The 26,256-nt window shown below is 37.3% G+C and overlaps 1 pseudogene; it reads right to left on the minus strand.

Annotated features, from left to right (window-relative positions):
* The window catches only part of LOC100515740, a 43,129-nt pseudogene extending 19,440 nt beyond the window's left edge, over window positions 1-23,689 (minus strand).

A 26,256-nucleotide genomic window follows, 5' to 3' on the forward strand; every position in this document is an offset into this window, starting at 1 on the left:
GGATCTGAGCCGCATCTGTGACCTACACCACAGGTCATGGCAACTTGGGATCCTTAACCCACTGAGCGAGGCCAGGGATTGAACCCGCAACCTCATTGTTCCTAGTTGGACTCATTTCCGCTGCGCCATGATGGGAACTCCGTCTCTTTACATCTTGGTACTTTCATTAGATTCTTGATTCTGAAAGTTGGATTGGAAGGGAGATTGAAAACGGACTAAGATTTTTTTCCTTCCAATAGAGTGTTATGGGGATCAAGACATTTTTTTTTCTCTTTATATCAGAGAAAAAAATACTTCTAACACAGCTGAGTCTATGGCCTATAACATAAATGTTCTGTTATTATTAATTATCATTTTATTTTCATTATTCTTATTCTTGTTGTGATCACTCTGAGAGTGAAAGGGCTTCGAGAAAACAAAAAATCCCAAGGTCCACAGTTCCAGTAGTTTGAGGATAGAAACACATTGCACAAATCCACTAGGATAAAAATTTAGCAACTCATAACTTAGAACCCATGGTAAAAAGTTCATTTTTCACTTACAAATTCACAGCACACATGCATAATAATGCATTCGGCTTATCTCACGGCGCACCTGAAGCCCACCGTCCCCTTATCAGCAAATAGAATTATATTTTCATAGGCTTGCTTCACGTTTAAATTTTTTTGCCTCTCTCCTGCCCCAGGATTTGTGTGAATTCTCTTTGCCTTCCCCCACCACTCAGCCTTGAGAGATTGTGTGGATTTCCTTGCCCCTGCTTGAGCTCTTGGGAGATTTCCCAGAGAAGATGTATGTATGTTCAGGCTCACACTTTTCTTTTTATCCAGGCTTCTTTCTTCTCATTGACATATAGTTGATTTTATATATATATATATATAATTTTATATATATAAATATATATAATATATAATATTGTGTTAATTTATGCTGTATTTCTTATTTCCTTTTGGATAGTCTGTTGTTGGTTTTTTTTTTTTTTCCTTCCTTTCTTCTCTTTAGGTCCTTTTTATACTCTTTTTAAAATGAGCATATCTTGTTGTTTTAGCTATATTTAAATCACCTTTCATATGAGCTAAATTGAGAATTTCAACCATATTATTATTAGAGATGTTTCTTTCACAGCATTTTAAAAGGAAGGACTGCAGCACATATAATCATAAATGTCACTTCAAAAATATGTCTTCATTCAGACAATAAGAGTATTGAATACCCACTGTGGGGCAGGCACTGTGCCAGCTCATGTCGTTGAAAAGATGCTGGCCCTGTGTGCAACAACTCTGGGGAAGGTAGACATGCCAAAATTACAAAACAAAATGATCCTTGCTGACATAATGATCCTTGTAGATGTGTATAATGTTCAGAGAAAACTGAGGGGAACACAGTCAAAGAGGGACTTAAAAACGCTTAATTTGGGAGTTCCTATCGTGGCTCAGTGGTAATGAAACTGACTAGTATGCATGAGGACGTGGGATTGACCCCTGGTCTCGCTCAGTGGGTTAAGGACCTGGCATTGCCATGAGCTGTGATATAGGTCACAAACCCAGCTAGGATCCCACATTGCTGTGGCTGTGGTACAACTGCAACTTCCATTCAACCCCTAGCCTGGGAACTTCCATATCTGTTGGTTCGGCCCTAAAAGAAAAAAAAAAAAAAAAAAAGAAGTTACCCAAGAGTTATTTGTCCTACTCGCTCTCTAAAAGAATGACTTCCAAAATAATTTTTGGTGACAAAACAAGTTTGATATAGACTGTTGTGTGCATAGCTGCTGTTCTTATCCCAAGTGACTAAAATGAGGAAAAATTTTTCACTAAACTTCAAACATTTACAGTTTAATTTTTAAAGGTAATCTGATTATGAGGCATGGTATATTCTTTAGAAAAAGACCTCTTTTTCATAAAATCCATTTATAATTTTGAAGAGGAGGCGATAACAGAGGCAGTATTACTCAGACTTATAACTCAGTATACTCTTGTATTTTTTCATTTCTTCAGTGAACATGATGAGGTATTTTTATGAAGGAGGCTATCTATCTAGAGACTGCAAAACCACTCAGCTTCTTTTTCCTTTTTATGTATAAAGTATATTTAGAGCATATTATGTTATATATAAAAAAGAAGACCCCAAAGTTACCAATGGAACTTGATAAATATGACATTTTTATTATGACAATATTTTCCTGTTTTATTTGAAAAGATTGTTTTCAACTATTATGGAAAACTCTATTGTTACATAAAATCCATAATCTTATTTAAATAAAAATCTCTTCAGTCAGCTCTAAAATATGGATAGCTAAGTTGTTAAACACAATGATTCAGAGTTATTAGATTAAGGAGTGAAAATGACATACTTGCTTGAAACCGTATGGACAATTAGACTGAGAACACATTTCCTGGCATGAAATTTAACCAAATCTCTTTAAAGTGGAACCAGAGGATTGTGAATGACAATTGTTCTGTATTGCTGTTTCACTTGAAAATCAATGAAAATGTATTTAACATCTTACTGAGTTCAGTTTTTTCTTATTTACAAACTTATTTTTTACTCTCAAGTCAGCATAACCATATTTCAGAAAGTTTGTAAAATAGAGATAGAAAAAAATCACTTACACTTAACGCTAACAAAACTAATTTTCTGGTTTGGAATATGGCAGATCCTGTTGGGTTATTTTGAACACATTATTTAACCTCTCAGAGATGCTGACTATACTCTGAAACAAGCAAACATAAAATGACTCCCTACCTTGCTGAGTGGAGTAAAAATTAGAAATTATATATAAATTTTATAGTGAGTTGAGTTTACCAAATTCTCTTAAGAATAAGACAAGGGATAAATTACAAAATAATTTAAAAAATGTACAGAGAATTATTTGTTTTGCAATGTTTCTTGCCAAGATTTTCCTAATAGATATGGTTCCATCCTTTTTCTGGCAGTGTTTTGGTAAGAAGTCCCTTCTGGAGGATTCTCAAACGATATTTCTTTAGGATGGCTGTATAATGGTTATTTGGCATTTTCCTTAACTACCAGTTCTGGGGATTCTCTTCATTTACGCTTTTGTTGGAACCTGTGATCACTGACCCCTATGAGTACCTCTTTCTTGGTTTAATTTTTTACTTTTTAGAATATAGCCAGCAGGTCACCACTTCTGCTCCACAAGAGCCTTCCATGGCTCCCCATGACCTCCATAACTCTCAACACTGTTTCTTTGCATGGTTATGGGGCTGCACTATGTCCTATTACCCTCCCTAACACCCTGCCCTCCAAACCCCAGGATCACCTGCTGTTTCCCTGACACAGCACCACAAGCCTGCCATTCCCAGATGCCTCCGCTCTCCTTTCTATGTCCCTAAAAGTTATTTATTCCTCCATCAACACTAATCCCAAACACCATGTCCTCGGGAAGCCTTTCTTGGCTGCCGCCACACTGTACTTCTCTTGCCCCAGAGGCTGGCTGATGCTCTGAAAGAAAGAAAAGCAAATACATACCTAGAATGTGTGTTCGTATCAGTCAAGATGAATTAAATAGCTGCTTGTTCCGGAGTGGAGAGTCCTAAAAATACCTGTCACCAAGTAGATGAAGAGATGTTGCCAGATTGTGGCTCAGAATTGGGTTTTGTTGCCACAGTAGCTAGATCAGTATTGGTGGGTGGGACTCACGCCATTAGGCCCATAAATAGTCTTCAGCGCTGCCACCATGACTGCTTTGGTCAAGAATCCATTGTTACAAGATAGGAGTGTCCAAAGTCAGAGGCTGGCTTATGTTATCTGGCTAAGGCATTCTGTCTGCTTGGTCGTTCAGTGCCTCTCCCATAGTTGGTGATATCTGATGGGTATTGGCATCCAAAGACTTTTCTGCTTCATGACTACTCAGATGGGTCCATTCACCTGCTTCTCCTAGAACACTTTGCTTCTTATCTACCTATCTTTTTCTTTCCAGGCCTCTAGACAAGAAATCAAGTCATTTGTATTATGAATTTTATGTATATTTTGCCTTAGACCATGTCTTTTTCTAAAGGACATGGCACAGTAAGTGCAGTGCCAAAAGCTCTTCCCACTAGGATGACCTCCCATCTTGCACTTTTCAGAGCCATCCTGACTGGGATTGTTCTGCGTTAGCATATATATTTCAGCTTCTACACATGCGTGAACTGACTTATTTATAAACCAAGCTTAGATTTCTTCTTCTATGTTGGTTTTTCATAAGGGGGAGAATGTCCCTATGTCAATAAGTCCTCTGTACCCACTTTATACTTAATCCACTTTGATCCAGCTCTTGGAGGCCATAACCACACATATTATTGTGAGTATTACGAGTATATGTTGGCTGCTTTTGTTACATACTTTTCCTTTTTGAATCAGTCAGCTCTCTCTGGATAATGTTGTGAATTGGCCCTAATTTTTTGTCTGTTAACTAGAAGGATCAGTGAGTAGTGTTGTCCTAAAAGGCAGAGGCCTCTGCATCTTAAAAAAAAAATGATAGAGTTGTGATTTTTTTTTTTTTTTTTTTTTTTTTTTTTTTTTTTTTTTTTGCTTTTTAGGGCCATACCCATGGCATACGGAGTTTCCCAGGCTAGGGGTCTAATCGGAGCCAGCTGCCAGCCGCAGCCACAGCAAAGCAGGATCCTAGCTGCATCTGAACCTACACCACAGCTCACGGCAATGCCAGATCCTTAACCCACTGAGCAAGGCCAGGGATGGAACTTGAAACCTTATGGTTACTAGTCAGATTCATTTCCACTGTACCATAAAGGGAACTCCAAGTTCTGACTTTTAACAGGGGGGTGAGGTGGGAAGTGGGCCACTTTTAAAGGCCTACAGAGTTGGAGAAGCTCAGGTCTCAAGGTTCTTGACTGTTTCATCCAGATGTCTCCACCAAAGTGTTGGAGTCCCACTCCTTCCTGATCTAAGCCCTGAATTTTGTGTAGCACGATTGCCAGTGTTGACAAATCAACTGTCTCTAGAACTCTAATTTGCTTATAATTAAGACCTAGAACTGATATTTAGCTTTTTTGGCTTCTGGCATTAGCAGATGTAAACCTCATTTTCTTTCTCTGAGGCATCAATAGCACGAGCAACTGCCATCCTATCCCATTGTCCTTATAATAACAACCTCTTCAGAATCTATCAAGTGCTTCAGAGAGTGCACCTGCTGGTGTATTTTCTTTAATTGATTTCCCATCCCACTTTACAATCAATGCACATTTAAAAAAATTCACTACTATAATATGCCAGTTGCTATCATCACTCCAATTACCACCCATGATGCCCTTCTTATTGCCAGCCAGCTGGTGATGATCTAAATCCAACCTCTCATTTTTAGACTCTGCTTCTTCAACCACTTCTGGTAAGAATTGTTTTAGTTGAGTTCCTCAGGAAATAGTCTCAAGAAGGAAATTTGTATGCAAGACATTTATTCACGAATGCTCTCAGGAACACTTGTGAAGGAGTCAGAGAGCTGGACAGAATGAAAAGTTGAACTACAAGATAGAATACAGGTCTCAGCTGATCCAAAAGGGAGCTCTGGCTCTTCAGAGTTATTGTGGATTAAGGATAGATGGCTTAGCATATATACCTTCTTCTATTGACCAACCATAGGATAGACACTGTCTTGGGAAAACAGATATAACTTTAGGTAAAAACACATCCTTCGGTCAAGGGCAATTTCCAAAGAAGGACATAGCTGAGAATGGTTAGCAGCCAGTAACTGGGAACAGCAGTTCAAAAGTCAATGCCTCCATCATGTGGAGGATGTCGATGGGGTACCACACCATCCACTAGCCAGGGTAAAGGTGTGAGCAAGGTAAAATTTGAGAATTTCAAAGTCTGGGAATGTTTTTATTCCATGTTCATGCATAATTACTAGTTTGGGCATAGAATGCTAAATTGAAGAAATTTACTTCCTCTGAATTTTAAAGTATTGTTCAATTGTATTCTACCTCCCGGTGTGTAGCAGGCAGCCTCTAAAATGGCACAAACTCATCCCCACTTCCTGGTATTCACAGCCTTTGTAGTCATCTCCACTTGTGAAGGTAGGGCTCTTGAGTGTAGATTCACTTGTAATGAATGGAATATGGCAAAAGTTTTAGGGGTCATTGACCCTGTATAAAAAGACTGGTGTCTGCTTAGAGCATTTATTCTTTCATTCTTTCGCTTTTTTGCTCTCTTGTAGAGGGAAGCAAACTTCCATATTTTGAATGGCTCTATGGTGAGGTTCACTTGGCAAGGAACTAGTGTCTGTAGTCAATAACCAGCAGGATGTGAGGCAACCAACAACCACACTACTGAATATGGAAGCACATCCTTCTCTAGGTGAACCTTGAGATGACCATAGCCCCAGCCACATCCTGACTGAGCCAGAAGCACCCAGCTAATTCACTCCCAGACCTCTGCCTCATAGAAATTGTGAGCTAATAAATGTTTGTGGTTTTAAGCTAACTTTGAGTATGCTTTATTATGCAGCAATAAGTTGCTAGTAATACACAATGTTCCCATTGAGAAGTTCACTACTATTATTATCTGAATATTTTATAAAAACCAGTTTTTTTTTTTTTATCTTGCTCTGTATTTCTCTATCTTGGTCCCTAAAATTAAAAAACAAAGAAAAAAAACCCTTTATTTCCAGTGCTCATAATTTTCATGATGAGCCTTAGATGGATCTGTTTGCATCTATTGGGATGAATATTCATTGGAATGTTCTTTTTATAACATATATTTACTTTGGGTAGTCTTTTTGGATAGATTCTGTTTTTATTTTTTTTCTTTTATTTTAAAAACTTTATATTTTTTATTGTGGATCACCAAAACTATTAAAATGTTTTTTTTTCTCTCTCTTTATGTTTATGTTCTTTTGTATATTCTTGTGAGAAATTTCCTAAACTTTATTTTCAAACTCTTTTATTTAATTTTTTATTTCTGCTCTCACATTTCTAAGAATTTAAACATTCTCATATCGTTCTATTTTATAAATACATCATCTTTTCTTGCCTCTGGATATTAATGAGGTTTTGATTTACTTACTAAGTTTTTATTACCCTAGGTAGTTACTATTTAACTTATTTCCCCACAATTGTTTGCTTTACTGAAATAATCACTGGTTAACCTCTCACATAATTTAGAAATTTTGTGCTTGTCAATAGTTTGTTGATTGAGTCTTCATTATACCATATCCTCTGGAACCTCCAAATTTTAGCGTGTTTAAATTTTTCCTCCTTGTTTAATTGAATTTACAAGATAAGATTCTTCTAAGATAAAGCCTTGGAAGTTACACATTAGCTACCAGATTTGTGTGTGTCAAGTGAAGTCAGAATGTCAGAAATCTTAAGATTTATTATATACATTTTTGCATTCTTTTTTTTTTTTTTTTTTTTTTTTGGTCTTTCAGGGCCACACCCAAGGCATATTCAAGTTCCCAGGCTAGGGGTCCAATCAGAGATACAGCTGCCAGCCTATGCTGCAGCCATAGCAATGCAGGATCTGAGCCAAGTCTGTGACCTACACCAGAGCTCACGGCAACGCTGGATTCTTGACCACCTGAGCAAGGCCAGGGATTGAATCCACATCCTCATGGATACTAGTCGGTTCATTACTGCTGAGCTACAACAGGAACTTCTCATGCATTCTTTATATTAGCATAATACTGCTGTTGCCAAACATATCTGATATCTTTTCTGATATCAGGAAACCCCTCCAATAAACTGCTGGGGTTTAGGAAAGAGAGCTCCCAGACATCAGCACAAAAAGGAACTCTCTGCGGCCTTTGCCTACTGTGAAACTGTATTCTGCTTATCTCTTGATGCCTAACAATCCCATTCTTTCCTCCCAAATTAGCAATGTACAGCAACAATATTTTATTATGCTCACAGATTTTGTGGAAATAACGAAAGGGCACAGTATGGATGGCTCTCCTCTCTGCATGATACTTAGGGCTTCAGTGATTGGGAGACAGAATAGCTGTGGATGGACAATCTGGATCCATGATACTTCCTTCAGTCACACTGATGGTGTTGCTTGAAGGTAGGCTCAGCTGAAACTGTCAGCAGCAGCCTCAGGATTATTCACCCTCTTGCAGGGCTCTGAGAGCTTATGTTCTGGTGAAGAGGGCAGAAGCTGCAGGGCTCTCTGTTGCCTCACACCAGAACTCTCGTGGTGTTGCTCTGGCTGAATTCTGTTAGTGAAAGCAATCACAAGCCTGCCCCAATTCCAGGGGAGGGCACACGGCTCACCGCCTCACAGGAGGACTTTCAAAGATACACCATAAGTTCTAATTGCACGTTTCAGCTTTTCTCAACCAAACTTAATTCCCTTCTTCAGAAAAACAAAAATCTCTATGGTTCTGTGATGCAGATTTGATTGTTTCTTGAATTTGTTCCTGCCAACTAGAGTCAACTTTCTTTGATCTTCTGTCAGTTATCATACAGCCCTTTCCTTTCCATCGTCTAAAGTATATGAATATATAAAATAAATAAAAATTCTAAAATATTTCCTATTCCTTTTTTCTTACCTTTGGGAATTTGCACCTCTTTCTCTGTTTCTTTGTTTCTTTGTTTCTTTCTTTGTTTCTTTTTTCTTTCTTTCTGAAAAGCACCTTCCATTTATTATCATTTAAGTGAGATTTAGGGAGAAAGAACAGCTAAATGTGTATACTCCATCTGCCACTTTAATTAAAGTCTCTGTTCTTTCTTTTACAAAGCATCTATTATTTACTCAACGAACATTTAATGAAAAACTACTGCATGTTTGCCACATGTCAAGGTCTGTGCTATCTATTTTATATATATTATAATAATCTCATTTACTATCTGTGTCTTGTTGAATACTTATAATTATTTGATATACTACCATCAGCTCTGTTTTGCAAACGAGAAAACTGAAGCTAAGGGGGTTATATAAATTTACCAAAGCCATTCTTGCTCATCTAGAATGTAACAAAGCTTGGGACTGACACTCAACCCCAGAGCAAACATGGGTGCCCTCAAATAGCATTAGTGTCGATCACTCTGTTTCCAGGATGACCTGCAGTACAAATTTTTCCTAATCCTGAAGTTAACCACAATGATGAGAATTTTATCAAAAGTAGATAATATGGGCCCCCAGCCAAGTTGGTCATGATGAATTCTGGGTCTTGATTATCTTTGGGAATGACTCAATTTATATACTATCTGAGTTCCAGAAAAGAGCTATGTTAATCTGCTTTTTGTAAAGCAACACACTTTTTAAAAGCCTTGAGGCACTTCTTACTCAAAGGACTCTTTTGATGAATTATTTCATTAAGCAAATGATTATTTGTTTTAGCTCTAATGACACTCAAATTTACCAGTAATTTGGGAGTTCTAGTCATGGCACAGCAGAAACAAATCCGACTAAGAATCATGAGGTTGAGGATTTGATCCCTGCCTTCTCAGTGGGTTAAGGATCTGGCATTGCCGTGAGCTGTGGTGTAGGTGACAGATGTGTCTTGGATCTGGAGTGGCTGTGGCTGTGGCATAGGCCAGAAGCTATATAGCTCCTATTAGAACTCTATCCTGGGAACCTCCATATGCTGCAGGTGCGGCTCTAAAAGACAAAAGACAGAAAAAAAAATTACCATTAATTTACATTGGTATTTTGGTGTTTGCACTTAATATATTGGTCTTGAGATGTTACATCACTAACTCTCTTCTAAAAACATTTTCCACGGAGGAGTAAATTAGAATGGAGAAACAAAAAGAGAGCTTTAAAATCTTCCAGTCTCTCACTGTGTTTTTGTTTTGAAGGTGGTAGATAGAATATCTCTACAGAGAAATTCAAAGGCATGATGCCAGTTCATCAATAACATGAGCAGCATAACAATAGAACAAAATGATGATGATCACAGTCTTAGCATTTTACTAGGAGTTTACTCTATTTCAAGTGATGAGCCAAACACCATCCATAAATGACCTAATTTAAGACAAGTAGACAAGTTCCATGGGTATTCCCATTTTTAAATCAGGAAATTGAAGTACAAATCAAAGGCAATCATTTTCCCCCAGATAATGAAACTGGTATTAGAAAAAGCTGCATCTGCCTGGCTCTTGAACCCACACTCTAGTATTTACTAGTCACGCCAAGTTGTAGGACTCGCTTAGGCATCTATTGAAAATACTGCATCCCTGATTCAATCTTTCTGAATCAGAATCTCCAGGGAATAAGTTTGAGATCCTCCAGTTTTTAAAACTAATAGATGACATATTTTTTTAAACCACTCTAGCTTGGGGAAACATTGTACTACTCCACTGCCTCACTTGATGTGATAAGAAATGACCATATAAAGAGAGAGAAACCGCTGGGTCTTTCATGATTTCATCTAATATAGTTAATGCATATTAGTGCTTTAATAGAGATGCACTGTAATATCTGAAGCATCTGCTAATAGCACATTTTGCCAAAAACAGCCTGGTCAGAATCAGGCATCCTGATAATTTAACTACATGATTCCATACGTGCTGATGATCACTGCTGCATTTCTTCTTTTTCAATCTGAGAAGATTTGATGCCTTTGATTAATTAGGACAGAATAATAATATCACCCTGCTTGTTTATTTGAAGAGTTTGTTTCTTGTGCAGTGGGGCACATGTCCTGCTTCACATGTTTGATTGCTCTTCTCCACTATAACTGGTTCTGCCTTGTTCTGGCAGCTAGATGCTGGAGCTGCCACTTCCCCCAAGTTCCCCATGTCCCCCTGCCCTTCTCCCAACTTTGGATCTTCCTCACAGACAACCCTCCATTATATAAGATTTTGAGATTTATTTCTGTGATAACATGGGTCCATTTCTTTCTTTCCTATTCTTCCTCTATTTTTTGTAGGTCGTATAATAGGGCAAATACACTTTGGGAGTCATCCCCTTATAGGAATAATTTTAGACCTGCTTTTTTGGGTTGTTTTTGTTTGTTTGTTTTGTTTTGTTTTGTTTTTTGTTTTTTTGCTTTTTAGGACCACAGTTGTGGCATATGGAAGTTCTCAGGCTAGGGGCTGAATCAGAGCTACAGTTGCCAGCCTACACCACAGCTCACAGCAACACCTGCTCCTTTAACCCACTGAGCGAGGCCAGGAATCGAACTTGTATCCTCATGGATGCTAGTTGGGTTCATTTCCACTGAGCCATGAGGGGAACACCAAGACCCGCTTTTGTGATGCTTCATTGAGCTTCCAGGTACTTTTTGGACAGATGGAATATGTAATATAATTTTAAGCATTTCCTCTGTGAAAGGATATCTTATTATAAGGCACTTAGCAGTGTGTGGTATTGATATGAAATCAAATAAATAATAGATTGTGGAAACTCTAAAAGAGAAGTTTTACTAAACTTTTTGCTTGGAATGGTTAGTATCTTTTCCAATACACCTACCCAAATTTCAAGGAGAGATTTAAGTTCCTCAAAGAATTTAGCCTGTAGGCTATTATTTATAATCTTGGAAGGAAAAAAATCTAAAATTTAATATACACCTTTTTATGTCTTCTATGAAAACACCATGTAATTTTAAAATATTCAAAGCTGTTATAGTGTGTCAGTAAAAGATATAAGTTGAAAGAAAGTTTCTCAAACTCGACTTTTTAGAAAAGTTTTAGCAAGGGACTGGGCTAAAATTGGCTTCAGGCAATTTATTTAGAAATGGTGGCAAAATGTTTAAAAATATGATCTTTCTCTTTGCTGAGACTGTACGACATAATCTTAAAGAGGCACTCACCAAAACACAAGCTCCTTGTCTGGGAAAAAGAATCATCACCCTTGTTATCCTGTGAAAATTCATCTTCCCCTTTTCAGCTGAGATGGAGACTTGATCGGTCCTCCCCTGAAGGTACCATCTGTGCCCAAATGAGGCTGTTACTCTAACTCAAAGCCGACTTGCAAGAATAAAATAATCAATCTTCATCATATTGCTGCACTTTCGACAGTTAATTTTCCAGAGTAATTTGTCATTGTGAGGAGCACACGATTTGTCTGCATTTGTGTCAAAGGTTATTGACTGAATTGCCACCTTGTCTTTTCAGTCAATCTATAAATATGGGCGAGTCTGGGCAGAGGCTAATGGCCTCTTGCTGAGTGGATGAGGTTGTCCAAGATGATAAGAGATAGAAATATCTACTGTTCCAATCATTCTTTGTGGTAACGTTGACTCAGTGTTCATCTGAGAAACTTCTAGTCTTTTATTCATTTACTTTTTTTCTGTAAAATGGGACTAAAAATAGCCATGGCCATATTCTAGTTTTCACAAAAGCTACAATTTATAGCTTTGTGAGAACAATGCTATACTTTCCACAAAGCTGAGGGTAAAATATTTTTATTTAACTTCCATTGCATTTTGGGGGATAGAGTTTGCTTTGGGGGAAAGCCATGCCATCTTTCCACTACTAGTAATAATCCACCTTAGGTCAGATTCTTGTTCCTGGTTTGTAGCCAGAGTGTGATTGACACTAGTCTAGTGGCTATGGGAGGGATTTTATCATGCTTGTTGGTCTGTTACTTTTCTTAGCCACCTTAACAATCCAATAAGAATAGTTAGGTTATAAATTTTTATCAGGGAATATCCATTTTCAATTCCTGCCGATGGTAGAATTTCCTTCTTAAGACTGAAGGGAAAAGAAGAAAGCAAAACCAGTTCAAATGCTATTGCCAAACACTAATAAAACATTTGGCTGGATATCTTTTTACATGGGTAGTTGTAGAATGGATTAGTGTAAAATACACCGAGCCCTGAAATACACAGTTGGATTATTTTTCATAGATGTTGATTTTTTTTGCCATTTCATTACAATTTTGTCCTGCTTGTATGTAAATTCCTTAAGGAAGTTACCGTAGTAATGGTAGCAACAGCAACAACCACAGCAGATAACTTAAGAGCTGTTGCACTCTCTGTGTCTGCCATATATTGCTCTGAGGGCTTGATAGAAATAATCACCCGTCACATTCACAATAAACATAGGAAGATGAAGAAAGCTAAAAAGTGGATCGCCAAAGATCCCCTCTCCAGAGTCTGCATCCCCTAATCACTGTAACCAGTGAATTGCCATCTTGAACAGCATGGGACTTTGCAGATGGATGTAGGGCTAAGGATTTTAAATAGCCAGATTAGCCTGGATTATCTGAATGGGTTTGGGAGGTAGAAGAGTAGGTCACAGAGATGTGACTATTGGAAAAGAAGCAGGAGAAACTCAAACCTGCATTTCTGACTTTGAAGATGGAGGAAGAGGGCCATAAACCAAGGAATGCAGCTACTTTTAGAAGCTGGGAATAACCCTTAGTTGACAGCCAGCTTAGAAATGGAGACCTCAGTTCTAAATTGCAAGGAACTGAATTCTTCCAAGAAACCCAAGAGAACAAGAATTAGATTCTCCCCTGAGACCCCAGAAAGGAATATAGTCCAGTTGATATCTTGGTTTAGCCTGGTGAGACCCATGTTGAACTTCTGACCTATGGAACTGTAAAGTAGATTCGTGCTGTCTAAGCCATTAAGTTTGTGGTAATTTGTTAAGGACACAACGGATACACCAATGGAGAGGTAAAAACCATCTTAATTTTCCAAAGAAGAGACTTAGTTGGGATACAATGTTAAACACAGCTTTTTATCTCAGTTCTTAGTAGAGTGCCTGGCATATGAGAAGCCTTTAATGTGTTTGCAGAGTGAATGAATAAATAAATGAATAATGGATTTTTAATGGGTTATTCCCAAAGCAACACATATTTAATTCTTTCTTGAACTAGGTATTTTCCTAATAGAACTATTTTAACTAGTCAGTGACTCTACACATGTATTCTATTCATATAACTGCTTTCTCAGGGTATACAGATATAACCCCTCAATAAAGTGTAATATATTTGAAAAGCAAAATAGCCACCAGAAATTCAATAAGAGTATACATTAGTTATTCAAGAAAAAATAGAAGCAATATTTTACTACAGTACCTGGGTAATCAGAAAATATATAAATTGCTATTGACCTCCTCAATTTCAACCACAATCAAGTAAATGATTCCCTTTGCTTCTCACCCTAAAGAATGCTAGATAATGCTTTCCATGTGAGAAACAGATCGATTACTACTCTCTTCTTGCAATTCAGAACATCTATATTTGTGACTTATGATTTAAAAATTGGAAACTATTTTTTACAACCATTATATATTTTCTCTGTCCATGGGATCATAACACCAATGACATACTTTAGACATGAACACTTTATACTTCCATTTCAACAGTCCAGGGGAATGATGCATATCTCTCTAAAGTAATCCTACCTTCTTTTCCCCGCACTGAATTTCTACACACTACAAAGACTGGAAGTTAAACCAAACTTCAGAAATCAAGATGCGCAAGTCAATTCTCCAGTTTCAGCTGCTCTGGAGGATAACTGCCTATTCCTTGGGGAAGGTTTCCACAAAGTCCTACACTTTGTGTAGGACGTGTAAACTTATTACAAGCAGCCCATCACACACAAAAGCACTTAAATTTGGTGAAAAAGTTTCCATATTATTTTGAATAACATAGCAACAGAAAAATACAATGTTTTACTTATGGATATAATATTTAGATGATTTCAGAAAAAGTTGTGATAGTTTCTCTTTAAATGATAAAAAAAAGGACAACCCAAAGATCTGTAAATAGGCTTAGGTCTTGAATATATGTACATTTTAAATTTAATTAAACAGAAAGGAGGAAAGTGGATTGCTCAGATGGAAAAAGAGCATGGATAAAAGCAGGTGATGGGAAACTTCAGGGGTTTTTAAAGGATCACAAGCAGACCTGTTTAAATTGAATTAATTATAAATTCATGAGAATTATGGAATATAAACCTAAGAAGTTATATGGAGCCATGCTGTAAAAAGTGTTGAATGGTAAATGAGGAATTTTAATCCAATCTCAAGTCGTTCAATTTATTTGAAAATCTTTTAAGATGAAGTATTACCATAGAAGTGATTTCATATGTTCAAAAAGTGTTGCCTACTATGTATTTTAAAATATAAGTAGTTGTTTAATTCATAATGAATGATTTCTAAAGATATTATAAATCCATTCAAATGACTCGATAGCATAAACATACATATACAAGATTACAAGTAGGAAAATCATAGATAAGCACACTTCATCTATTTTAAGACATAACTTTGAGATTGAACACCAATGAGACTATGGCTTGAATAGGAAATAGTGGGTGATAGATTATGTATCCAGCAATATTTTGTATTTTAGATGGACATTTGTGGATGTGGTGAGATTCACTATCAACCTATTGAAACCTCTTGCTCTTATTGCTGTGGTTGAATATAGTGTTGAGATGAAAGCCTTGTGTTCAGACTGGTGCTTCAAGTCTCAAATGATTAACCTGGTGATGAAAAAAAAAGACCCCGAATCCCACTCTAAGAGAATTGATGATCTATTGCGTCTAACTGACTGAGATGAAATAAATTGACTTCCTCTAAAATGCCCGTGTTGAAAATTCGTGTACAATATATTGCAAAAAAAAAAAGTAGGGGGGGAATGGGGTGAAACCTTTTCATCAAAACAAGACTAGCAATTTAAAAAATAAAATCTCAGAGATAAACATAAATTTCATGCTTCAAGGAAAAATCTAATAAATGTTTAACATGTTATTTCAAGAGACAGACTTGTGCATGCTGTTGACATAGGGCTTAAGATGGAACAGACAGTGCAAGTTAACACATTTTAATATTTTAGAAGATAAAAAATACTATTTCAAAATATTTCCTTTTCCCCTTAGTTTTGGAAAAGAATTCTCACAGAGACAAATGAAACAAAATGTCACTTTCAAGGGTGTTTAAGAAAGACACCCAAATGAATCCACATGAATGGTAACCATGAGTTACAACTCCTGTTACTTCACTGAATATGGGGCATAGTGTTAACTTTTTATATGGATAAGCAAAGCTTACAAGTTGCAATCATTTCAACGTAGTTATTCTTAGTCAAGATGCTCTTTATCTGGTTAGAGCGCCTCTCTTAATATAAGATGTGAGTTACAGGTGTAGATCAATCACCCTAACAGGTCTAGCCCAGCCCCAGAAACTTGGGAATGTTTCTATCTGTAGGACTGTCCTGAAGTCAAGTTGTTGTAAAACAAAAGACAGAGGAGGCTTTTGTAACAAGTCTAAGAAACCTAAGAATTCTCTGGACCTCGAGTCTCAGCTAGGACACACATATTACGTGTACCCTTATTTCTATAACACAATCTTGTTCTCACAATGAGCCATTATCCTCCATTCTCTCCTCTTTCTTTCCTTCTGCTTAAGTTTTCCTTAAACTTTTACAATAAACCCAAATCCAACAATTTAGCATTTCATTTGTGATTCAACTTTTCCCACCTTTTTCGTTTGTTTCAGTTTATGTTTCAACCCCTCATCAAATTCTCTTCCTGAGGTCTTTAAAGCTCCAAAATGCATTCTGTTTTTAAAATGTACTGATATTTGGTTTCCAGACTCCCTGTCTGTGGGGAAGAAATTATTTATTGACATCTATCCATAAAAGTATTTTCTTGACATTAATCATTCCTCAGCAACGGATCTTTTTTTGATCACCTGCCAAGAGGAAGGGCACATCTGTGGGAAGATAAGGTCATGGGATCACGGAGTCATCAGGAACTAGGAAAAGAGAGAAGATGTTAAGCTCTACTCTCAGGAATGAATAGAAATTTGAGGGATAGCTGGGGTGCTAGTAGGGGTGACAGAAGATAGAAATGGGGGGATGGTGGAGGAGAGGAAGATGACCTACTGTCAGGCAAGGCAGAAGGCAGGTGTGAAATAAAATTTGTTTTATGGCAAGACGAGAAAAATGTAAGCATAAAAATTCTCTCTGCCCCTTGACTGCCTCTCTGCCCCACACTGTGCATTGCGTGTCTGCATTATGCATCTGCCAGAGCTCTCCATTGGCAGAAATACATTTTCAACCAGAAAGGGCAACATCTCCTAGCATCAAGACTACTCCTTAAAAGATAACATTCCTTCTTGATCTTGTAAGGAACCACAATGATGCTTAGATCTGGATTGTGTAAACCATCAATAATACATTATTTGATGTACAGCCCTCAGTCTCAAAAAACTTATGTACCTGTGCCTTGACTTCTAACAGGTGGAACAGTTCTTGGAGCTTTCTGAGATGCTCCTCTGGTGTTATAATCCTCAAATTTGGCTTGAATAAAATTTTCCATTTTTTTTCTATAGATCAATTGATTAATCTTTTGTCAACACAGGAAATTAAATTAAGGAAAGATCATAGGTACCTGGATTATGGCCACAAGATTTTTAATTACTTGAGTTGTTGCAATGTAATCTCCTACAGTTTTTTTTCATCGCTATTTTTTTTCTTCCTTTTTTGAACACACTCATGGCACATGGAACTTCCTGGGCAATGGATCAAATACAAGCTGCACCTGTGACCTATGCCTCAGCAGGCAATGCCAGATCCTTAACCCACTGCACCACATCCGGGATGACCTTCATCACTTTTAGTAATGAAGTTTTCCACATACACATATTTTATGCTAGTGGCTGATTTAATATAAATCATTTTTTAAAAAAAGTGGAAGTAGTGCCATAGCTGGTAGAATCAAAGACATTACAAAGATAAATCAGAGGTCATAACCAGAGATCATAAAAAAAAAATTCTGGTTCCCTCTGAACCTAGGGAAATTTTGCTAGACAATTTTTTTCTTCTATGTGGCAAATAACAGATAACTGATTAATTTAAAGTTGCTCTGAAAGGGCAATGAAATGCCTAGGTTACACATTCTTTATTGTTTCTCAACTTTTTCTTGAGAGTTTCTGAGGGTCTCTATTCATTGGTAGTCTTTGAATGTGTGATAATTAATCTCATATGTCAACTTAACGGACCACAGGGTGCCCAGGTTAAATATAATTTCTGGATTTGTTTCTGAAGGAGTTTCTGGTCGAGTAGCATTTGAACCAGCAGACTCAGTAAAGTCGATTGCCCTCCTGATGGGGGTGAACATTCAATAATTTGAGGGCTTGGTGAGAGCAAAAGGCACAGGCAGGAGGAACTTGCCCCCTTTCTCTGCCTCCTTGTTGAACTAGGACATCTCCTCTTATCTTTTACGGACCTTGGACTAGGGTTTATACCATCAACTCTCCTATTCTCAAGGCCTCTGTCTTGGACTGAATTATGCCACTGGCTTTCCCAGATCTCTGGTTTGTAGATGGCAGATTGTGGGATTTCTCAACTTCCGTAATTACATGAGCCAAGTTCTCATAATAAACCTCTTTAGGAGTTTCCATCCTGTCTCAGCTGAAACGAACCCCACTAGTACCCATGAGGATGTGGGTTCAATCCCTGGCCTCTCTCAGTGGGTTAAGGATCCAGTGTTGCTGTGAGCTATGGTGTAGATCACAGATGTGGTTCAGGTCCTAAGTTTTAGTGGCTGTGGTGTAGGCTGACAGCTGCAGTTCTGATTCGACCCCTAGTCTGGGAACCTCCATATGCCACAGGTGCAGCCCTAAAATAAATAAATAAATAAATCTCTTTATTCATGTAAAATTCTCTTCCTATATAACCACTCTCAGTACCAAAACCTGTACTATTCAGGTTCTCCAGAGAAATAGAACTAATATGTTCTGATATTTATAAAGGATTAAATATTCTAGAGGTGTACCTGTTTTACATATTTTTTTCAAAGTGATAAACATTTTATGAGCTGTACAAATCTCTTCTAACTCACCTAGATCTATTTTTTGTTTTACTTACTCCTTTCTTCTGATTGTCTTAGTTCTAGATGTTGCTCTTTAATTTTAAATTTGATAGGCTGTTTTAAAGTAAAGACAATTAAAGATATGATTTTCTTTTGATTACAAAAACATTATATTTTCAAAGAATTTTAGATTCACAGAAGTGTTTCAAAGAAAGTACAGAGGAGTTCCCATCATGGCTCAGGGGTAAATGAACTTGATTAGTATCCACGAGAATGCGGGTTCAATCCCTGGCCTTGCTCGGTAGGTTAAGGATCTGGTGTTGCCATGAGCTGTAGTGTAGGTATCTGACCTGGCTTGGATTCCATGTTGCTGCAGCTGTGGTGTAGGCTGGCAGCTACAGCTCTGATTCAACCCCTAGCCTGGGAACCTCCATATGCTGTGAGTGGTGCATCCTTGAAAACAAAAGGACAGAGAGCTCTGATCTATCCTTCCCAATTTTCCTTAATGTTATTATTTGATAGAATCATGCTGCATAAAGCAAACTAAGACATTAACATTAGTACAATATAATTAACCAAAATATAGACTTCATTTCACCAATTTTCCCAATGTGACCTTTGTCTATTTTAGGATCTAATGCAGGGTAACATAGCTTAGTTGTCATATTTACTGAGACTCCTCAGTCTGTGACAATGTTTGAAACTTTCCTTATTTTTCATGACTTTGAAAGTTTTGAAGAGTCATGATTAGATATTTCATAGAATGTCCCTAAAACTGAGTTTGTCTGGTATTTTCTCATGATTAGCCTAGGGGTATGAACTTTTGTGAAGAAGACCGCAGAGATGAAGCATGCTTCCCATCACATAGTATTGGGGGTATGTGAGAACAGTGTAACAATTTTAGTGATCACTTCATTCAAGTAGCATCTATAAAGTTTGTATTTTTCCCTTTCCATACTCCCTTAATCAGAAGCAATAGCAGCTTCCTCCAAAATGGAAACAACCTCAAATATCCATCAACTGCTGAGTGGCTAAATACATTGTAATCCATCCAAATGATGGAATAATTTTCAGTGATGAAAAAGATCAGACTACTGGTTACTGGAGAAACAGAAATGAAACTTGAAAGCATTATGTGCAAGGAGCTAGACTCAAAGGACTACCTAGTGTGTCATCCAATTTATAATAAATTTTGGAAAACAGAGAAATGAGATCAATAGCCTCCAGGGCCTGGATGTGAGAGAAGAAGATTGAGTATAAAGAAATATGCTTGTGGGGGATGATGGGAATATTCTAATCTTAACTGTATGGTGATGACCTGATCATTTAGGGTCATCAAAATTTGTGGTATCTCCTTAGAAATCTATACATAGAACTTCCATATGATCCCACAATCCCACTCTTGGGCATCTATCCGGACAAAACTCTACTTAAAAGAGACACGTGCACCTGCATGTTCATTGCAGCACTATTCACAATAGCCAGGACATGGAAACAACCCAAATGTCCATTGACAGATGATTGGATTCGGAAGAGGTGGTATATATACACAATGGAATACTACTCAGCCATAAAAAGGATGACATCATGCCATTTGCAGCAACATGGATGGAACTAGAGAATCTCATACTGAGTGAAATGAGCCAGAAAGACAAAGACAAATACCATATGATATCACTTATAACTGGAATCTAATACTCAGCACAAATGAACATCTCCTCAGAAAAGAAAATCATGGACTTGGAGAAGAGACTTGTGGCTGCCTGATGGGAGGGGGAGGGAGTGGGAGGGATCGGGAGCTTGGGCTTATCAGACACAACTTAGAATAGATTTACAAGGAGATCCTACTGAATAGCATTGAGAACTTTGTCTAGATACTCATGTTGCAACAGAAGAAATGGTGGGGGAAAAAATATAATTGTAATGTATACATGTAAGGATAACCTGACCCCCTTGCTGTACAGTGGGAAAATAAAAAAAAAAGAAAAAAAATTTGTGGTATCTAAATGTATTAAAATAAAAATGAACTTTTCCATATATAAAATATATCTCAGTAAACCTATCTTAATATAGATATAGAGTCAAAACAGGCTACTATGGATGAAGCTGACAGTTACCATTACATGCCCAAGAGGAAATACTAGTTGCTAAGATAAACAAATGGATCTCAAGGCAGAGTATGTAAAAATTAAAAAAAAGTTCCTAAGTGTAGAGTCTGTACATGCCCCATCATATAACCCTGGGAACTCAGTATTTTTTTTATAAACAGATAACTTTCCACCCAAAGCAAAAGCAAGCCTTCATCTCAGGTATTTATATCCACATACATCAAAGAAGTGAGACACGAAATCACCATTCTACAAAAATAGTCCTCAACCAAGACTTAGCAGGGATAGTGGGCATATCCCTTGCTTCCTGTCCCCTGTTAGGAGGGAGCTCCAGGACCCATAGTGTTTTATAAAGCACTCCTCCTTCTCCTTTTTCCCTTCCCTCACCTCCCTACTGCCCTACTGGTGCTTCTCAAAATCACAGCTTCCATAAAATGCTTTTCCTCACATTGTATCTTGAGGTGGACTTCTGAGGCAACCCATCTATGGAGACATTGGAATGAATTTCTGTTAACAACCCCTGAGGTTTTTTGATGGGATAGCACTCCCTCAAAGGGAAACTTGAAATAACAAAGCAAAGTCATCCTATTACTACTATAAGATCTATAATTTATATTAGAAATAAGTCCTATGGAATTAACAGAGTGGTGACAAAGACTGGTCTGGACCAAGTTTTAGTTGAGTTTTCTGAGCCCATTTCTCAACCTCACCTTTGGGCTACTGTGTTTGTTTTTACATGGCCCAGGTGAGGCAAAAATCCTGCTAAATCAGTTTGGTTAAACTCCTCCACCTTCAATATCTGCTCATTCTGGCCTGCTTTCAGTACGAATGTCATCAAGTTGGTTTAGTCAGAATCCCCCTCAATCCCCGACATTTCCATCTCTGAACCCCTGGACTTGATTCTTGGCTGTAAATCCCCACTTGTCTTTACTGTATTTGGAACTGACCCCAGTTCTATACTGAAGCCTCCTTTCCTCTACTGCAATTGTCTCTCAATAAAACTTATTTTTACCACTGTACCCAATGTTCAGCTCTGGTTTTCTCTGGGCAGTAGACACAATTGGCAGATCACAGATCAATAGAAGCATGAGGCTAGAACCACTTCAAATTTCTTTGCCTTCAATTCAGTGTCATCCTAGTTATAAAGTGCCAAGCAAGTCATATGGTTTCCATGATCCCAGTTGTGGAAAAGAACTATAGATACTGGAATCCTGGCCAAGCCTCAGGTAGATAGATTTGAAAATATTGGTGTTTGATTAACCAGCTTTACAAGTATAGCTTACAAGAGGTATTTTTAGTCCAATTTGAATGCCTCATACATTGTATAAGCAGAGTTTGGTATTTATTCTCTTTTTATTATTTTGATTCAGAAGTATCCATAATTTTCTGAGTGATAAAAAAGTAAATTGAGAGACAATGGTCTGGGACTAGAGATATTAGAAAGTATAAGATCTCTTAATAAATAATACCTGTGGTACCAAAGGGATCTTCTATAGAAGGACATTATAGCTGTACATAAATATGAAGAATTATTATTGTATCTGGAGCCCTTCTTTGAGTCAGTTCACTATATGTTATTTTGGCTTGGGTATACGTAAAAAAAAAAAAGGAAACAAATTGAAAAGCCATAGACAAGGATTACAGGTAAATTAAAGAAATAGTCATAACAAATGCTAATGGAACTGTCACCCTAGCTGGTAAGTGATTCTGAAGGGAGTTCAAAAAAGCATAGCTATTTTAGTAAAAAAAAATTCAATCATTAACACCTCGATCAATATTGATGGCATGTTTCTAGGTCATGTTATTCTTATTCATGCAGCCATATGTAACTATTATGATAGTGATAAGAGAAAATTATAGTCTTTTTTTTTTTGCATTTCCCAAGCAAATGCATATATATGTGTGTGTGTGGTACCTATATTGGTAATATTTGGCACCATTTCTATAAGCACCAAATATTTGGTACCCAGAGAAATGATGCCAAATATTAACTATTGGTCAGATGATTAAAATGACTTTGGGGTGAATTAGCATATAAAATGTGGCAGAAATATGAATAATGTCCTGGGTGTTAGAGGTTATTAGAAGTCACAGTGGTTAATGAATCCAACTAGGAAGCATGAGGTTGCGGGTTCAGTCCCTGGCCTTGCTCAGTGGTTTAAGGATCTGGCGTTGCTGTGAGCTGTGGTGTAGGTTGCAGATGTGGCTTGGCTCCTGCGTTGCTGTGGCTCTGGTGTAGGCCAGTGGCTACGGCTCCGATTCGACCCCTAGCCTGGGAACCTCCATATGCTGCAGGAGCGGCCCTAGAAAAGGCAAAAAAGACAAAAAAAAAAAAAAAGTGAAGATAATAAGAACAAGAAAGAAATTGTTAATAAGCTAAACAAATAGTATTGTCTAAGTCATTTTGTAGAAGAAAAATGTCAAAATAGAATATTACAGAATTATTCCTCTAAATTACTTTATTCCTAACAACCATGATTAATTATTACATAAAATAGATTTTCAGTTACTAGTAAAGTTTTTCTCTTTCTGCTGTTAAAAATAACACAATAATTTCTTCATGTGCCTCTTGTTTATAGCCTATAGATTTTTAAGATGTAATTTTGCTTGTTTCTTACCCACACTGGTAGATGGAAAATTTCTATAGGAGTTTCCTGATGGCACAGTTGGTTAAGGATCTGGTGTTGTCACTGCTGTGGAGTGGGTTCAATCCCTGGTCTGGGAACTTCTGCATGCTGTGGATATGGCAGAAAAGAAAAGAAAATCTTCTATAAATAGGGTATAGGCATGCTTGTTATAGGCAACTAAATAACAACTTCTGACAGTATGTTCTGGCCACAAACCGAGGAGGGTGTGCAAGTACAAAGAAGGGAGGATCATTCGTGCACATATTTTTCAGGTCTTCTAGGTTCATGAAAGCCTGTGACAGGCTTTCAGAATGGTGCCTGATGAGGTCAGTCCCAGTGTACTGCCAGGGGAAGGTAAGTGAGGAACCCTGGGACATGCAAAACCAAGCACAGTGGTGATGGTTTGGCTCTGTGTGATCTAAAAAGAAACTCAGTCATTGCTGGGAATAATGTACTATTCAAAAAATATATGTTCAGGTTCTCAAGAGAAATGGAAGGTGCTCACTCTCGCTAAATAAACAGTAGAGTAGCATTCATGGATATGTACCAGGAGCAGAGCCCTCATCACACTTCGCATGGCAGAAAAAACACTGGCTTGGGAGTTGAGCAACATGGTCCACAATTCCATCTCTAATAGATGTTACTTGACTTTTGAACATAGATAAATGAGTTTTTACAAGCATAGGTTTTCTCATTAATAAACAAAGAAAAATAATACCTCTGACTATAAAAGGATCATTAGGAAGATCACATGAAATAATACAATATATTATTCGGAGTACCCAATATATACTCATAGGGATCAGTGTATATGGACAAAGTGTCTATGCTTTCTGGTCAAGCATTTCTGGACTCAGTCTCAATTCTGCTAACACTCTTCTGATTCTCACCTTCTTCATCTTTAGAGTATTGGTAATATATATCATACTTTTCTGGAAATTATATCAGATAAAACATGAATAACACTTAGTGTGATGTCTGGCATATATCAAAGCTTCACATAGCAAAACTATTCCTTTATTTAGTAATTCCTAACACTTATAGAGCATTCCCTTTGTGCTAGACTGCATATATGTATTAACCCATTTTACTCAGAAATAACTCCAGAGGAATCTATGATAATCACAGCCATTTTATAGATGAGGAAATCTAGTGCATGACACAAGCAATTAGTCCAAGATCACACGATGAATAAATAGTAGGCTGAATATCAAAATTAAGCAAGAGAATTTCAGAGCTCTGCTGTTAACCATCAGATATGACTGCCTCAAAATGGAAATTTTTTCTCTTTTTCTGCTGCACTTGTGGCATATGGAAGTTCTCAGGTCAGGGATCGACTCTCAGCCAGAGCTGTGACTTAACGCCACATCTGTGATGACTTTGGATCCTCAACTCACTGCACAGGCCAGGAACAAACTTGAACCTTCACAGAGACAAGCTAGGTCATTAACCCACTACACTACAGTGGAAACTCCCTCCAAGTATAATTGTTGAACAAATATTGTTCATGATCATCTACTGTGTGTAAGACTCAGTGCTGTGTGTATGATGTGGAAAAAGATAGGGTTTACTATATATTTAGGGGAACAAGAGGTCTATAAAAAGCATGAATAAGTTAAGGGAAAGTAAGCATCTTTATGTGTTTAGAAATAGAACCATCTCTTGGAAGTGTTTCGTTTCTTATGCTTTGAAGTACAGAGGAACTTTCGTGGAAAGAAGGCTTTCTGGAGGAGGGAAGGTAGAAACTCAGGGATCTAACATGATTTTGTTAGGAGAGGGACAATGAGAAAAAACTCTATTTAAATTGCTTCAGCAATTAGACTATGATAAAATTTCCACACTCGACAAGCTCATTATGAGTTTCTTTTCAGAGATGCTCTCAGATGAATTTCTGGATACAGAAAGACAAAGAGTCCTAAGAGTTTGGAGCGTCTGCTTAGAGAATCAAAACTATTTTTGTTTGGTGATAATTCCTGCTACCATGGTGAAGTTGGTTGATTTACCTTTTTATCTGTTCCCAGATTTTGGGAAGTAGTTTCTACAATGAGAATGTGATTAGGTTCAGTTCTGGGCTAGCCTCAAGTCTGAATATACGCTGAGATTACTTATCAAAAGGAAAAATTGCCACTTCACACCTGATAAAATACATCATTTTGGATAATTTTAGATGGTAAGGGAGAATCTGTAAAGATGGATCTCTCCTGCTTATCAGACCTTGAAACTGGGCCTCAAAGAAGCAACTGGCTTGCAGTCTGTTATTCAAGGAGAAAGTCCAAATTATTCATTTATTTGCTAGGTTCAGTATAAAATACTAATCGTGTTTGAAATGAATAGAGTTAGAGGAAAGACTGATCAAAATCTGTCATGCAAAACTATTTTCACTCTAAGCAGTTAAAAAGATAAAAAATTTAATTCTCTTACTCCTATATGTGTATATTTCATTGGAATTAGATGGACAATGTCCTGATACCTGAGAGTTGAAACAATTATTCTTCCCTTTATCTAGGCTGTCTAGTCAAAATGATGTGCCATATGTCTCAAAGCCATATGTCCACTGATTTTTTTTAAAAACTCTGGTTTCTTCCAGAAAAAAAAAAAAAAAAACACAGCTCTGGCTGTTAATTTCTTCATAGTATGAATCCTGTCTGGTTTGTTCTATTATTTCCTTTAAACTTTCTCAGTTCCATGAATTGAGGGGATTAAGACCCAGACTTTCTCTGGATTAGCTTCCAATGACATATTGGAAAGAAAAACACCTATCTGCAATATACCAATTATTTGAAGATGCTCCCTGGAGTAGAAAATCCTGTAATTCCATCAAAATCCTTAAGGGAACTTGATTGAATGATTTTTT

This window comes from Sus scrofa, chromosome 8, assembly GCF_000003025.6.
Source record: "Sus scrofa isolate TJ Tabasco breed Duroc chromosome 8, Sscrofa11.1, whole genome shotgun sequence".
Taxonomy (NCBI): Eukaryota; Metazoa; Chordata; class Mammalia; order Artiodactyla; family Suidae; genus Sus; species Sus scrofa.